The following is a 17,320-nucleotide window of genomic DNA, read 5'->3' as shown; positions in this document are numbered from 1 at the left end:
CCCCATGCAGCAGACTGTGACAGCACTGAGCAGCTCCTTCAGTGGGAGACTGCGGCACCCACGGTGTGGGACGGAGAGATTTCGCAGGTCTTTCCTCCCCACTGCTGTCAGACTCCATAATAAAGACTTTAACTGATCAAGCACACACATCCATACATATGCAATAATACTAAGTGCAATAATCCTTTCTGTCATCGTTGTATTTTTACTCAGTTGTATATAGTATTTGCATTTGTATTCTATTTTTATCTTATTGTATATTTATTTTATTCTATTCTGTACAGTTGTGTACTGTATTTATTCTTATTGTATTCTAATTTTTGCCTCATAACTTTTGCACTGTCCACTTCCTGCTGTGACAAAACAAATTTCCCACGTGTGGGACTAATAAAGGTTATCTTATCGTATCTTATCTTATTACTACCCTGTGTATTTAAGCCCTGTGTTTTGCCATGGTCGGTGTCGCGTCGTACCATCAGATTATGCCTGTGTGTTTTTTGGTCTCAGTGTTCAGTCATCACTTCATGTTTTGTTTTCTTGCCAGCAATAAAGCTGAGGTTTTTAAATTGCATTCCGTTTTCCGAGTCCTGCATTTGGATCCTCATCTCTGCCTGCCCGCACACAGAGCCCTGACAGGCCCAGTGTTGAGCTTTTGTTACCTAGAGGCTACACAAGCCAGGAAGTACCAATGACCGGATTTGGTGTGTGGTAGTAACAGGTAGTGATGGCCAAATGAAGCTTTCCGAAGCACTGAAGCTTGTATTGAAAAATGGTTCATTACTCGAAGCTTTTCAACACAGTCCTCTCCGGTGACATCTGGTGGCGAATATTTTGAAGAGCAGCTTGAATCTGCAAAATAAAACGGACTGCTCAATCATCACTGCTCACTCAAGAGTGGAGTTCTCTCTGATATTGGGCCACCATTCCGTTGCTTTGAACATGTAATTGGTTTTGTTTACTCGATTGAGGGGCTGAAAAAATGTAATGCGTATTTGCGTAATACATTTTGATCAATAAACTTTCCCTATTTAAACATGCACTATGGTGTGGCCTTTCTTTGCTCATAACTGCTTGATGTTGGTAAATACAATAAGTGAGCAATATATACATTATACATATGATAACGCACAGCACATTATGGAGTATGCCCCTGCTGTGGAGTCCTGCCTCCATCTACTTGTCATTTAATCACTGGACAGTTGGACAGGTTCATACAAAATATTAGATTAGGCCAATTGTCCTATACATATTTTTGACCTAGGGGTGGGATTGATTGTGAACTGGAAAGGGAAAATGCTTAGGGGGCTGAGTACGGCTGCATCGTTACTGATTTGTAGAATCATTTTGATTCGATACAGGATCCGATTCAATTTGATTGGAATCTGGAAAGTTTTGCCTCAGTCAGAAATATTACAATTCTGGTCATGTATCGGTATATATCCATCATTTCGTATCTATTAAAAGAAAGCTGACACATGTGAGCCTTAATTAGAGATGTAAACAGAGAGTTATGAAACCCGCAGCTGCAGAAGCCAGCGAAGAAAAAAAGAGGCAAACACAGCGCGGACCCGATGACACACCAAAATCTGATTCTGACGCGTCGGGTCCACGCTCTGTGTTCACGTTTGTATGCAGAATCCGTAAACCTGCTCCCAGTTACTGTTTTAGCTGTATGGTGTTTGACGACATGTTGTGAGGTTTAACCTGAGATGCTGGTGTTTCAGGCATAATAACGTTAATTTACAAATCGACACGGGATTTTAATGAATCAATATCACTTTATTCCATTTAGCATGGATTTTAATCAGAAAAGCGATAATCAAAACCCACCCCTAATCAAGAACTTGCAAAGTAAAAACACGATCTATGTCAGGTAGCCCTTTTGTTATTTACATTTAAAAAGAGGATTAGTGTTACTGTGCACAGGCTGAGTCTGTTTCTTTTCTTAGAAATAGTTTCTCCTGCCCTGGAGAAAATCTACTTGCATGGAACAGAAGAGGCTGTGGAGTGCAGGAACCACACTGCAAGCTGGTAGATATGCACCATGAGAAGTAAGTGTTGGCTTTCTTGCCGCTCAGCAATTGATAACAAACAACCTTAAAATGTGTTTTTAGCTAAACTTTGACACAGCTGCAGCACATTAATAATAATGAGAAGCTACAATATATATATAAGTTGTGACACCCGGTCAAGTCCCTGCTCCCTGTACTTTGCAGGAACACAGAACACTTTTTCTTCCCTCAGAAATTCATTACAATTACATTACATAATGCATGTAATTTTTATTTATTTAACCCCAGTAATACGTCAAAAGATATACAATTTACAGACATATATGCATACTTGTGCACCCACAACACACATATATACACATCACTGTTGTGAAAATAGTGGGTGAACACCCGATCAGAGCCACCTCCTCCCTGATGAGTACACCTGTGTCACGTAAATAACACGCGATCACCTGAGGTGCAGGAAAATCTAAACACCTGTACCACCACAATAAATAAACAAAACATAAACATTCACTTTGGCTCTTACACACTTTTTAAAACCCTTTTTGTATTTATCTATTTATTGCAGGACATTAATAATAATGAGAAGCTACTTAATAATAATGAGAAGCTACTGTATGTGTATATATATATATATATATATATATATATATTATTAAGTAGCTTCTCATTATTATTAATGTCCTGCAGCTGTGTCAAAGTTTAGCTAAAAACACATTTCAAGGTTCTTTGTTATCAATTGCTGAGCGGCAAGAAAGCCAACACTTACTTCTCTTTGATCAAAGAACACTGGATGACGTCACAGTGGCTGTGCCCATCCGTGCTACGATCGTCTAGCGGTTGCTAGGCAACAGTCATTCGATGTGGGAGGGGCTTGGCAATTATCAACGGGCAGTGGGCGGGGCCTACAGGACCCGAGCCTATAAATAGAACTCCAGAACTCCATAAACACCTGCGATTTAGTTCAGAGCGCATTCATGCATCAGAACAGCGAGCAACATTTAAACACATTTAGTTCACAAAGAGCAGACATACCTGCCACAACATCAACTCCCCAGCAATTTGTTTCCACTTCTCCAATTCAGAGTCAAAGAAGTAGAAATACAACCTTCAACATGACAACTCCACACAGTTACTCCTCAGTGGAAACATGGAAGTGCTTAAGCGAGTACTTTTTTGGTACAATTGTACCACAGTGGAGATCTCTGCAGTCAAACCCAGAGTACTGCAACTCTAAGCTGCCTTCCACTTTGTTACAGGACATGTTGAAACTTTGCTCCATGTTAGTGGATGCAACAGAGACAACCATGGAGAAGGGAGCTCCTGTGTCCACACAGTCAGAGGAGTGTCTTGAGTCAGTGGACACCGATTCCCATGAGCAAACAGGGGTAACACGAGCAAAGGAAGACATGGTAACAGAAATATCTGTAGACAACTGTGTTGATAATAAAAAAACAGAAACTCCGGAACTGGAGACAGAGGCCAGTGCAAGTCTTCAGCATGTGGACACACAATCCCAAACCACAGCCACAGCAGAACCAAGAAAGAGCTGTATGAAGAAAAAGTCCACAGCTGATACAAAAGACTGGGACAAAATAGAAGCTTGTCCCATGAAAAAGCCTGCAATGCCAGCTGCATATGAGTCAGACGTTGATAAATGCAAGGAAACGGAGGCAAAAGGAGGAAAAGACAGCATCCTGAAAGAAATATCTGTAGACAACTGCAGTGATAATAAAAAAACAGATGCTGCAGAACTGAAGACAGAGGCCGGCAAATGTCTTCAGCATGTGGACACACAATCCCAAGCCACAGCAGAACCAAAGAAAAGCTGTATGAAGAAAAAGCCCACAGCTGATACAAAACACTGGGACAAAATAGAAGCTTGTCCCGTGGAAAAGCCTGTGATTCCAGCTGTACATGAGTCAGAAGTTGGTTCTTCTTCTGTCATCAGTCTGGCATCTGATGATGTGTCTGCAGAAAAAATGTTTGTTTATGCACTTACTCAGTTGGTAGTTTCACGGGCCTTAGAGAAAGTCTCCTCTAAACACAAAGACTCCACAAGGATTCCCAACTGTTATCGTCTGCTTGAGAAAATCTGGCCTGAAATTGAGGGAAAACATTTGGATCTATGTCCAAAGAGGCTGCCCAGTATGGCGAAAGCCATTTTCACCAATCTCTGTAAAGTGCATAAGTGCAAGGAAAAACATCTGATTTCAAGTCTGAAGGAAGAGCTTGAGGATGATATTACTGTCCCAACATTCACCAGACATCTGCTGGCATTACCCAAAAGAATACTCACTTTATCTAAAAACCGAGACGAGTACAGAGAACTTGTGGAACGCTTTGCCAGAGATCTGGTTATGCACGCAATGAGCAATACAAATGAAGCAGGGAAATTGCCTCTAGGGGCTGATGAAGCCATTAAACAGAGGCTTGCCCAAAAAGTCTGGGGTAAAATTGTGTCCCAAAAGCTTAAAATCTCCTTGGAGGACATTGAAGAGGTCAGCGTGGCAGTATACAATGAACTCCAGGAAAAGTGGAAATATCCAAACACTGTCATGCAGTTAATGAAAATTGGCCACCGAAATGTTGACAAAGAGATTGTCAAAAGTTTCATAAGAAATGCACCATTGAAGAGACCAAATATCTTCTCTAGGATGTTTTCATGTGTATGCTAAAGTTTACCTGACACATGGTGGCGTTACAAAGAAGTTTACTCACTTTATTTAAAAGCCCAGAAGAGTAACAAGAACTTGTGGAACTGTTCACTAAAGACCACATGAAATTATTACCAACAAATACCAACAAATTACCAACCGGTCGCAGCAGATGGCCGCCCCTCCCTGAGCCTGGTTCTGCCGGAGGTTTCTTCCTGTTCAAAGGGAGTTTTTCCTTCCCACTGTCGCCAAAGTGCTTGCTCATAGGGGGTCATATGATTGTTGGGTTTTTCTCTGAAGCGCCTTGAGGCGACTTTTGTTGTGATTTGGCGGTATAAATAAAATTGAATTGAATTGAATTGAAATAATAAAAAACAAAAAATTTAAAAAAGATCTTGATTTTGAGCTTTGTTTTATTTGTCTTCAGATTGTGTATACATTTTCAGTTTAGGCTGAAGCTAAAAACTCATTTATACTGAACATTTTTAAACAACATAACTGTATATTTGAAATAATTCCAATTTTCAATCTGTTTGCATAAATGAGGAATAAAAGTTTCTGATCAATGTTGATTTTTTTTACAGTCATTGTTAAGCAAGAACATTTAGATTGTCAGTGACACAGCTGCCATATAGCCATTTGTTCTCCTCAGTAAATTAAAAACGTGTGCACCCAATTCTTGCTTTTTAAAGTCATTAAAGATACAATACTGTACAATCATACCATTCAGGTAAAAAAAACAAAAAACAGTTCAGCTAAATCATTAAAAACCCAAATTCCCATAACACTCATACCCATAAGGAGTGAATCTAAACTTTTCACCACACCTGTATGATTGCACATTTGTCAAGAAATTACTGTTCCTGGTAACCAAATTTGCCCAGCAAAATATAAAGATATGTGGAGGGGCCAAAGACTTTGAACATTACCATACATAAAACAAAACTATGATCTCTTTAAGGTCTGCCAATATCAAACATTAAAATAGTTGACAGCAAAGGGTCCACAATTAAAAAGTTTTTCTAGCAATACAAAGTGCTGTGTCACCCCTAAGGTTCAAACATGTAAAGTCAAACACACACTTGTTTCATAGCACATGAAAATAAAAACTAACTAACTATTAAATCATGATACATCCTAAGTGCAGAGCCAGCACTGGATAGTTCAGGTGTACTATAATCAAGCGGTAATGACAAGAACTGCTAAGATACCAAGAACATACCCACAGAAACAAACAATGCTGTTACCAATATTCTTATCTGTACGATATCAATGGAACTGATAATATGAAATATTAGTCAGATATTGCTTTTTTTTCTAGTATGAATATAAAAAGAAATAAATTAAATAATTACTGAAGAGTATGCAGTGACTTTTAAGATGACTTTATTGACCAAATCATGGTCAAATCATAGCACTGGGTTACTTAAAAAAAACCAGCATGAGAACAGATTTTGTTATCATGAACACTTTTCTGCCCACTGTTTCAGCAAATTATTCTTTAAAGCATGAACCCCAGGCAGAGCACTGAGTACCAAGACCCACGAACACCTTTTGAATTACTTCAAAAGTGTACCTTAAGTCCTTTAGATAGTCCAGGTTAAGTGCATAGATGAGTCCAAGCAAAAGTGCAACTGCATTAGGGAAATTACAGACGTCATTGAGGACAATCTGATCCTCAATCACCAGGGCAATGCTTGTTATTGTTGGGCTTGAGCAGATGGTCCGAAATTGTGTCAGTAATTTTTCTCCAGAAAGTGAAAAATATAACCTTCATACCAATCCCCCCCGCCCCGAAATATTATTTAGGCTCCAAGTTTCTTCTAAGTTAGCATGAAAGGGCTTTTACAATTTTGTTTTCTTTTCATTCTTTACCAGAAATCTATTGTTCACAATTTAAAAGAAACTAACGGTGTGTTCACACCGGACGCAATAGAAGCGACCAAAAAGCGCCACACGCCCCTAGCTGGTCGCTTGCACATTCGCATCTTGAAGCGCATTCAAAGCGAACTGGTCGCACTTTAAAATATGCAATTTTCACGTGCGTGAACCAGAAATGTGGGAGGAAGTAGTGCCAGACGGTATGTTTGCAAGATGGCAGCTGTCGATCTAGCGTTTGAAGAGAGAGTCTCCCTTCTCTATTTACTGTGGAGAGCAGAGCAGCGGCGTAAAGGACGTCCTGACCGTACCTGGGTCCATCAGGTCCTCCACGAGTGTGAGCAGTTTGGTGAGTTTCACCACTTGCTCCAGGAGATGCGTCTGGCTGACGGCCACTTTCAGCGGTACCACCGTCTGTCCCTCGCCCAGTTTGAGGAGCTGCTGTCCCGCGTCGGTCCAAGCATCGCCCGCCCAGACATCACAGACGCACGGACTGCAATTAAATTTAAATCTTGAAAATATCTTAACCCATTGTTGCGACTTCTATCCACAAATAAAGCCGCTGCCGGCTGAGTTTGTTTCTGTACTGTGACGCGTCTCCAATAAGCCATACTAAGTCCCACTTGTGTTTCACGTATTTATTTAAAACTTAAACAATAAACATTTGCTTTCAATCAAAACAAATAGCGCATGTATTAACTTACATCGTTTGTGAGCATTTGTATTTATATTGAATCTTTATTTTAAACATGTTTAAATAAAAACAACAGGGAAAAAAAGAGACAAACAAACAAAAGGAAAACAAAGCAACAATATTTATAAGTAACTTACATGTTCAAAAGGACTAGGAAGAAGCATAAGCTTATTTAATCCCACCCCCTTTCCACTATTTAGTAATTAATAGTCAAATTAATAGTCAACACTTTTTCTTCCCTCAGAAATTCATTACAATTACATTACATAATGCATGTAATTTTTATTTATTTAACCCCAGTAATACGTCAAAAGATATACAATTTACAGACATATATGCATACTTGTGCACCCACAACACACATATATACACATCACTGTTGTGAAAATAGTGGGTGAACACCCGATCAGAAACACCTCCTCCCTGATGAGTACGCCTGTGTCACGTAAATAACACGCGATCACCTGAGGTGCAGGAAAATCCAAACACCTGTACAACCACAATAAATAAACAAAACATAAAGATTCACTTTGGCTCTTATACACTTTTAAAAAACCTCTTTGTATTTATCTATTTATTGCAGGACATTAATAATAATGAGAAGCTACTATATGTATATATATGTATATATATATATGTATGTATATATATATGTATATATATATATACACACATACATATATATATATATACATACATATAAAAAAACACCCAGCACGCCCCTGCGGGCGGTTTATCCTTCAAGCTCGGGTCCTCTACCAGAGGCCTGGGAGCTTGAGGGTCCTGCGCAGTATCTTAGCTGTTCCCAGGACTGCGCTCTTCTGGACAGAGATCTCCGATGTTGTTCCCGGGATCTGCTGGAGCCACTCGCCTATCTTGGGAGTCACCGCACCTAGTGCTCCGATTACCACGGGGACCACCGTTACCTTCACCCTCCACATCCTCTCGAGCTCTTCTCTGAGCCCTTGGTATTTCTCCAGCTTCTCGTGTTCCTTCTTCCTGATATTGCTGTCATTCGGAACCGCTACATCGATCACTACAGCCGTCTTCTTCTGTTTGTCTACCACCACTATGTCCGGTTGGTTAGCCACCACCATTTTGTCCGTCTGTATCTGGAAGTCCCACAGGATCTTAGCTCGGTCATTCTCCACCACCCTTGGGGGCATCTCCCATTTTGACCTCGGGACTTCCAGGTTATACTCCGCACAGATGTTCCTGTACACTATGCCGGCCACTTGGTTATGGCGTTCCATGTATGCCTTGCCTGCTAGCATCTTGCACCCTGCTGTTATGTGCTGGATTGTCTCTGGGGCATCTTTACACAGCCTGCACCTGGGGTCTTGCCTGGTGTGATAGACCCCAGCCTCTATGGATCTTGTGCTCAGAGCTTGTTCTTGTGCTGCCATGATTAGTGCCTCTGTGCTGTCTTTCAGTCCAGCTTTGTCCAGCCACTGGTAGGATTTCTGGATATCAGCCACCTCCTCTATCTGCCGGTGGTACATACCGTGCAGGGGCCTGTCCTTCCATGATGGTTCCTCGTCTCCCTCCTCTTTCTTGGGTTTCTGCTGCCTGAGGTATTCACTGAGCACTCGGTCAGTTGGGGCCATCTTCCCAATGTATTCTTGGATGTTCCTTGTCTCATCCTGGACTGTGGTGCTGACACTCATCAGTCCCCGGCCCCCTTCCTTCCGCTTAGCGTACAGCCTCAGGGTGCTGGACTTGGGGTGAAACCCTCCATGCATGGTAAGGAGCTTTCTTGTCTTTATGTCAGTGGCTTCTATCTCCTCCTTTGGCCAGCCTATTACCCCAGCAGGGTACCTGATCACGGGCAGGGCGTACGTGTTGATGGCCCGGATCTTGTTCTTACCATTCAGCTGACTCCTCAGGACTTGCCTGACCCTCTGCAGGTACTTGGTGGTTGCAGCCTTTCTAGCGGCCTCTTCATGGTTCCCATTTGCCTGCGGGATCCCCAGGTACTTGTAACTGTCCTCTATGTCTGCAATGTTGCCTTCTGGTAGTTCAATCCCCTCAGTTCTGACTACCTTCCCTCTCTTTGTTACCATCCGACTACACTTCTCCAGTCCGAACGACATTCCAATGTCATTGCTGTATAGCCTGGTAGTGTGGATCAGTGAATCGATGTCTCGTTCACTCTTGGCATACAGCTTGATGTCATCCATGTACAGGAGGTGGCTGACAACTGCTCCGTTCCGTAGTCGGTATCCGTAGCCAGTCTTGTTAATGATCTCACTGAGGGGGTTCAGGCCTATGCAGAACGGTAGTGGGGACAGAGCATCTCCTTGGTAGATCCCGCACTTGATGGTAACTTGTGCTATGGGCTTGGAGTTGGCCTCTAGTGTTGTACGCCACATCCCCATTGAGTTCCTGATGAAGGCTCTTAGGGTCCCATTGATCTTGTACAATTCTAGGCATTCCAGTATCCAGCTGTGGGGCATTGAGTCATAGGCCTTCTTGTAATCAATCCAGGCAGTGCACAGGTTGGTCAGTCTGGTCTTGCAGTCTCGGCTGATTGTTCTGTCTACCAGTAGCTGGTGTTTTGCACCTCTGGTATTCTTGCCAATTCCTTTCTGTGTCCCGCTCATGTATTGACCCATGTGCCTGTTCATCTTAGCCGATATGATGCCTGACAGGAGCTTCCATGTAGTACTGAGGCAGGTTATTGGTCGGTAGTTGGAGGGGACCGGTCCCTTCTTGGGGTCCTTGGGGATCAGGACCGTCCGGCCTTCAGTTAGCCATTCCGGGTGTCTCTCGTTAACTAGCAGCTGGTTCATTTGTGCTGCCAGACGCTCGTGGAGTGCAGTCAGCTTCTTCAGCCAGTAGGCGTGAACCATGTCGGGCCCTGGTGCTGTCCAACTCTTCATACTGGAGACCCTTTCTTGGATATCTGCCACTGTGATGGTTACTGGACCCTGTTCAGGGAGGTCGCTGTGGTCTGCCCTCAGATCCACTAGCCACTGAGCATTGCCGTTATGGGTTGCATCCTTCTCCCATATGCTCTTCCAGTATTGCTCCGTCTCCAGCCTTGGTGGTGCTGTTCTCTTATTGTTCCCTTGCCACTGAGAGTACACCTTTGCTGGTTCTGTGGAGAACAGCTGGTTTATTCTCCTGCCTTCTATCTCTCTGGTGTACCTCCTCAAGCGGCTGGCCAAGGCTGTGAGTCTTTGCTTGGCAGTTTCCAAGGCCTCAGGTATGGACAGCTTGCTGTATTTCTTAGGCACCTTATTTGTCGCACCTTTCTGCAACTCCGTTAGTTGGCTAACCTCCCTCCGTGCTACTTTGATCTTGCCCTCTAGCCTCCTTCTCCATGGAGGGTACTGCCCCTTGTGGCTGTTCAACTTGTAGCCAAGCATCTCACTGATCACTGCTGCCGTATTGTAGATCAGCTTGTTAGTGTCGGTAATCGTGGTTGTAGGTATTGCCCGTAGTGCTGCATTAACATCATCTAGCAGACCTTCTGAGGGTACTTCACGTAATCTTGGTAACCGGCTACGGGGGATCCAGGTTTCAAGCTTGGCCATGATCCTATTTTTCAGGTCAGCTCCTCTCGCACTCAACGATCCTTCTCCTATCGCACTTGGGGCTATGTACCCAATCTCGGGTGGGGGTGATGATATCTCCCCCCTGACCTGGCGTCCTGACTCCTCCTTGCCGTAGCATTTGTGTTGTACCTCGTCAATCTCTAGCTGTGAGAGCAGTCCCTTCTTTCGAATGTTGGAACACTGAGCTACTAGTTGTTTCGCCGTCATTGTGGATGTTGGGTATCGAAGAATCCATAGGTCCCTCATCCTATTCATGTAGCCCCTTCCGCCGGGGTTACTTGCGTAGTAGCATTCCAACAACGCCCTGTTTTCGTCCCTTGCCCACCGATGCCTTCTTGTTCCAGTAGCCCACTTTTCGTCAGGGTGCCCTGGTTCCTCAACACCTGACGCGGACCTTGTTGATCCGGGCGACGTCCGAGCCGGCATACCTTCATATTTATCTGTCTCGCTCATGTCTGCGGTAGGCTTGCTTAGCATAGGGGGTCTAGCCTTAGGACCCTTACTGGATACAGACGCCCCAGGCAGGAATCGAACTTGCGATCCTCTGTTCCAAAGGCGTGTAGTTTAACCACTACGCTATCCAGCTGCTATATGTATATATATATACATATATATATATACATATATATATATATTATTAAGTAGCTTCTCATTATTATTAATGTCCTGCAGCTGTGTCAAAGTTTAGCTAAAAACACATTTCAAGGTTCTTTGTTTTCAATTGCTGAGCAGCAAGAAAGCCAACACTTACTTCTCTTTGATCAAAGAACACTGGATGACGTCACAGTGGCTGTGCCCATCCGTGCTACTATCATCTAGCGGTCGCTAGGCAACAGTCATTCGGTGTGGGCGGGGCTTGGCAATTATCAAAGGGCAGTGGGCGTGGCCTACAGGACACGAGCCTATAAATAGAACTCCAGAACTCCATAAACACCTGCGATTTAGTTCAGAGCGCATTCATGCATCAGAACAGCGAGCAACATTTAAACACATTTAGTTCACAAAGAGCAGACATACCTGCCACAACATCAACCCCCCAGCAATTTGTTTCCACTTCTCCAATTCAGAGTCAAAGAAGTAGAAATACAACCTTCAACATGACAACTCCACACAGTTACTCCTCAGTGGAAACATGGGAGTCCTTAAGCGAGTACTTTTTTGGTACAATTGTACCACAGTGGAGATCTCTGCAGTCAAACCCAGAGTACTGCAACTCTAAGCTGCCTTCCACTTTGTTACAGGACATGTTGAAACTTTGCTCCATGTTAGTGGATGCAACAGAGACAACCATGGAGAAGGGAGCTCCTGTGTCCACACAGTCAGAGGAGTGTCTTGAGTCAGTGGACACCGATTCCCATGAGCAAACAGGGGTAACACGAGCAAAGGAAGACATGGTAACAGAAATATCTGTAGACAACTGTGTTGATAATAAAAAAACAGAAACTCCGGAACTGGAGACAGAGGCCAGTGCAAGTCTTCAGCATGTGGACACACAATCCCAAACCACAGCCACAGCAGAACCAAGAAAGAGCTGTATGAAGAAAAAGTCCACAGCTGATACAAAAGACTGGGACAAAATAGAAGCTTGTCCCATGAAAAAGCCTGCAATGCCAGCTGCATATGAGTCAGACGTTGATAAATGCAAGGAAACTGAGGCAAAAGGAGGAAAAGACAGCATCCTGAAAGAAATATCTGTAGACAACTGCGGTGATAATAAAAAAACAGATGCTGCAGAACTGAAGACAGAGGCCGGCAAATGTCTTCAGCATGTGGACACACAATCCCAAGCCACAGCAGAACCAAAGAAAAGCTGTATGAAGAAAAAGCCCACAGCTGATACAAAACACTGGGACAAAATAGAAGCTTGTCCCGTGGAAAAGCCTGTGATTCCAGCTGTACATGAGTCAGAAGTTGGTTCTTCTTCTGTCATCAGTCTGGCATCTGATGATGTGTCTGCAGAAAAAATGTTTGTTTATGCACTTACTCAGTTGGTAGTTTCACGGGCCTTAGAGAAAGTCTCCTCTAAACACAAAGACTCCACAAGGATTCCCAACTGTTATTGTCTGATGGAGAAAATCTGGCCTGAAATTGAGGGAAAACATTTGGATCTATGTCCAAAGAGGCTGCCCAGTATGGCGAAAGCCATTTTCACCAATCTCTGTAAAGTGCATAAGTGCAAGGAAAAAGATTTGATTTCAAGTCTGAAGGAAGAGCTTGAGGATGATATTACTGTCCCAACATTCACCAGACATCTGCTGGCATTACCCAAAAGAATACTCACTTTATCTAAAAACCGAGACGAGTACAGAGAACTTGTGGAACGCTTTGCCAGAGATCTGGTTATGCACGCAATGAGCAACATAAAGGGGTTGAAGAAATGGCGTCCAGCTGAAGAAGTTATACAGAGGCTTACCGAAAAGATCTGGGCTAAAATTGTGTCCCAAAATCTTGAAATCTCCTTGGAGAACATGGAAGACCTCACTGTGACAGTATACAATGAACTCAGGGAAAAGTGGAGAGGTGCTGACAATGTCCTGGGGTTAATGAATAATGGAAATCCAAGACTTGACAAAATGATTGTCAGAATTTTCAAAAGTAAGGCCCCATTGAGAAGACCAAATATCTTCTCTAGGATGTTTTCATGTGTATGCTAAAGTTTACCTGACACATGGTGGCGTTACAAAGAAGATTACTCACTTTATTTAAAAGCCCAGAAGAGTAACAAGAACTTGTGGAACTGTTCACTAAAGACCACATGAAATTATTACCAACAAATACCAACAAATTACCAACCGGTCGCAGCAGATGGCCGCCCCTCCCTGAGCCTGGTTCTGCCGGAGGTTTCTTCCTGTTAAAAGGGAGTTTTTCCTTCCCACTGTCGCCAAAGTGCTTGCTCATAGGGGGTCATATGATTGTTGGGTTTTTCTCTGAAGCGCCTTGAGGCGACTTTTGTTGTGATTTGGCGCTATATAAATAAAATTGAATTGAATTGAAATAATAAAAAACAAAAAATTTAAAAAAGATCTTGATTTTGAGCTTTGTTTTATTTGTCTTCAGATTGTGTATACATTTTCAGTTTAGGCTGAAGCTAAAAACTCATTTATACTGAACATTTTTAAACAACATAACTGTATATTTGAAATAAGTCCAATTTTCAATCTGTTTGCATAAATGAGGAATAAAAGTTTCTGATCAATGTTGATTTTTTTACAGTCATTGTTAAGCAAGAACATTTAGATTGTCAGTTGTCAGTGACACAGCTGCCATATAGCCATTTGTTCTCCTCAGTAAATTAAAAACGTGTGCACCCAATTCTTGCTTTTTAAAGTCATTAAAGATACAATACTGTACAATCATACAATTCAGGTAAAAAAAAAAAAAAAACAGTTCAGCTAAATCATTAAAAACCCAAAGTCCCATAACACTCATACCCATAAGGAGTGAATCTAAACTTTTCACCACACCTGTATGATTGCACATTTGTCAAGAAATTACTGTTCCTGGTAACCAAATTTGCCCAGCAAAATATAAAGAAGCATATAAAGATATGTGTCAGGATGAGGGAAACGCCTGCAGCAGGTTCCTTTAAGGAACTGCTATCTTGTCCTGTCTACAGTTTTATTTTGTGAGACGGTTTATAATTGTTGTGCCCAAGTAGTCGGGCTTTCGTGATCCCTTCCCGTGCGTTTTGATGGTTGTTTACAGCGATGTTTGACTTGTTTCAGTCGCCACAGAACTATTCTACATTCCTTTTTGGAGTGCGCTGGGATCAAATATCACAACAACTACATTTGGCTCAGGCAGCAGTTCACCTGTGGGGGTGCAAATTACTAGGATTGTATACTTTTTTTTCTGTTTAATACTTTTTTGTGTATTTTGTTTGACTGTGTGTGGTGTTAAGTGCCCTTGTAGGTTTTTGTGACTTTTAATGTTTTTTTTTATTTGTTTGTTTGTTTGTTTGTTTTGGTTTTTAATAGTAGCCCGGATAGATTTGAAAGGCGTTTTAGTGTGTGAAAACGCTCCGCGTCCACAGTAGCGTTTTCACAGAGTTGTGCGTCCACATTGAAACAGCCGAAAACGCTTACGTTCCAGTACTGCTCATATGTGAAACCCAAGATGATTTGACCTGCCTCATTTCTGTCTGCCGCTTATTTACTTTCCGGCTTTTTGAAACGTCGCAGCAAAATGTTGAGGAAAAGCACCAAGTTTTTTAAATGGAATAACAATGAGGTACAGTTGTTGCTGCAAGTAACACAAAAGTACAAAGTTGCAAAAGCGAGTGAAAGTTAAAGAATTTGAAGAAAAGCTATCTGGAGCATGTACAGACTGATATTAATCTTTAATAGGCTGTCAAAATTGAGAGCAAACAAAACAACTGCTATATAATGCCCTCCGCTATCTTAGACTACGTTCACACCGCAGGTCTTAATGCTCAATTCCGATGTTTTGATCAAATCCAATTTTTTTGTCTGCTTGTTCACACTACAAATAAAATGCGACAGCAAACGTGCTCTAGTGTGAACGCTCGATGCGGCCCGCATGCGCAAAAGAAGATGTCATACACAACGCGCTCTGTTTAGACCCAAAGCAAACAATATTGTTTGACTGATGGCCCTTAATAGAAAGACTTCGGACTTTACGTTTCCCAAATTTTTGCTTTAAGTTATTTTGTTATTTACATAATAATGTAGATAACCTAATAATGATCCTCATTGCTGTTTTAGAGAGGAGCGGTGCTTCAAAGGATAGTTGCAGATTTCTGTCAGAATCTGCAGATTATATAGTACAAATAAAATGTTCACGTTGTCTTTCCAACAGTTTCACTAACATCTACACGGGATGGCCAGGAAGCGTTTGCGATGTCTTCTCGGGCGCTTCCCCGGCGCTGATAATTGGCGTCTGTCTTGTGTCAGTGACGTAAAAGACGGATTTAATGCGACATGACCGTTCAAACAGCAGTCGCTTTCTAAAACATCAGATATGTATCGGATTCAGTACCACATACGAAAGTGACCCAGATCCGATTTGAAAATATCGGATTTGTGCCGTTCACACTGTCATACCATGATCGGATATGGGTGGCATAGGGTAAAAAAAAATCGGATTTGATGCGCTTTGCCTGCAGTGTGAACGTAGCCTTAGTTTAATTGATCACATGACTGCATCATGCGTCATCGTTTTAGAAAGTCTCCATTTTCGCTGTCCACACTGCCACGGAAAGCACCCTTTTGAAATGTATGTGTTTTCAAAACGCTGTGTTTTCCATCTGTGAAAACGCCATCTCAGTGTGGATGGGAGGCCAAAACGGAGAGAAAAATTAGTGTGGACGTAGCCTTAGGCTTTGTCCACACATCCACATGTACCCGGGTATTTTTGAAGACCCATATTTTTGCACCTTTCATCCACACGTAAATGGCGTTTTTGGTCACTGAAAACTGAGATTTTTAAAACCTCCTGCCAGGGTGGAGATTTTCTAAAACTCCGTTCCTCCAGACAAGCGCAGGGTCAAATGTGTGCGCCTTTTTTGACGTCACACTGTGCGCTACGTTATTGTTTCGGTGAAATGGGATGCCAATGTTCACATTTTGGACAGAGAGGACAGATGGTTTGAAATCTGCATCAATGTGGAAATCTTTTTAACCCTTTGGGTTATTTTTTGGTTCTGGGATCCTCATGTTAGGACTAGAGATGGCACGATACCACTTTTTTATGTCCGATACCGATATTATAAATTTGGATATCGGCAGATACCGATATGAATCCAATATAGTGTGTTTTATAATCAATAAAACTGTTTTTTTAATATCTTGCTGCATTTTGTATGGGTCCAAACTCAAGTTTAAAAAAAACACTAATGCTATTCTGTTATACCTGTAAGCAAAAAATACACTGCACCCAAAATATTCCATAGTTCAGCAAAACTGATGAATCTAATAAACTTAAACCTACTCCATCCTCCCTATTCTGGTATTTAAAAGAGTAAGCAACCTAACTAATAGGGTTGCAAACTTCCAGCAAAAAATAAATAAAAAAAGGGAACCACCCCCCACCTCATGATGCTTAATCGACGTAATCAACTTTAATTTGATGCAGTGTGAAAAAAAATGCACAGAAATCAATTATTTTTCTACAATATTTGAATAGATTCAACATCTTTCTTCAACAGAATTGCAGAATGCACAGATGGTACCGTCCCAAAGGAAAAAGCCAGACATTTTAAAAGAGAATAAGAAAGAAAAGTATATCTTTGTGCCCCCCTTTTCCCTGTTCATGCCCTATCGGCCCCCTGGTTAAACTTTGCTAGATCCGCCCCTGCACAGTTATCAGCCGTCAGCTACATAGAAAAAGATCCTGGTGTAGAAAGTAATATTAAATAAATTCTAACAACAAATTATCAAGCTTAAACATGCTGCTGTTGTTCAGCCGCTTGTTTCCTCTTTCTGGCACAAACAAACAAGAGAGATGGACTCCCGACAGAAAAGCCGATCAGCTGATCATTAATCAGTTTCATGATGA

Source organism: Astatotilapia calliptera, chromosome 22 (assembly GCF_964374335.1).
Source record: "Astatotilapia calliptera chromosome 22, fAstCal68.1, whole genome shotgun sequence".
Lineage (NCBI taxonomy): Eukaryota > Metazoa > Chordata > Actinopteri > Cichliformes > Cichlidae > Astatotilapia > Astatotilapia calliptera.
Note: the sequence above shows the minus strand (reverse complement) of the source record.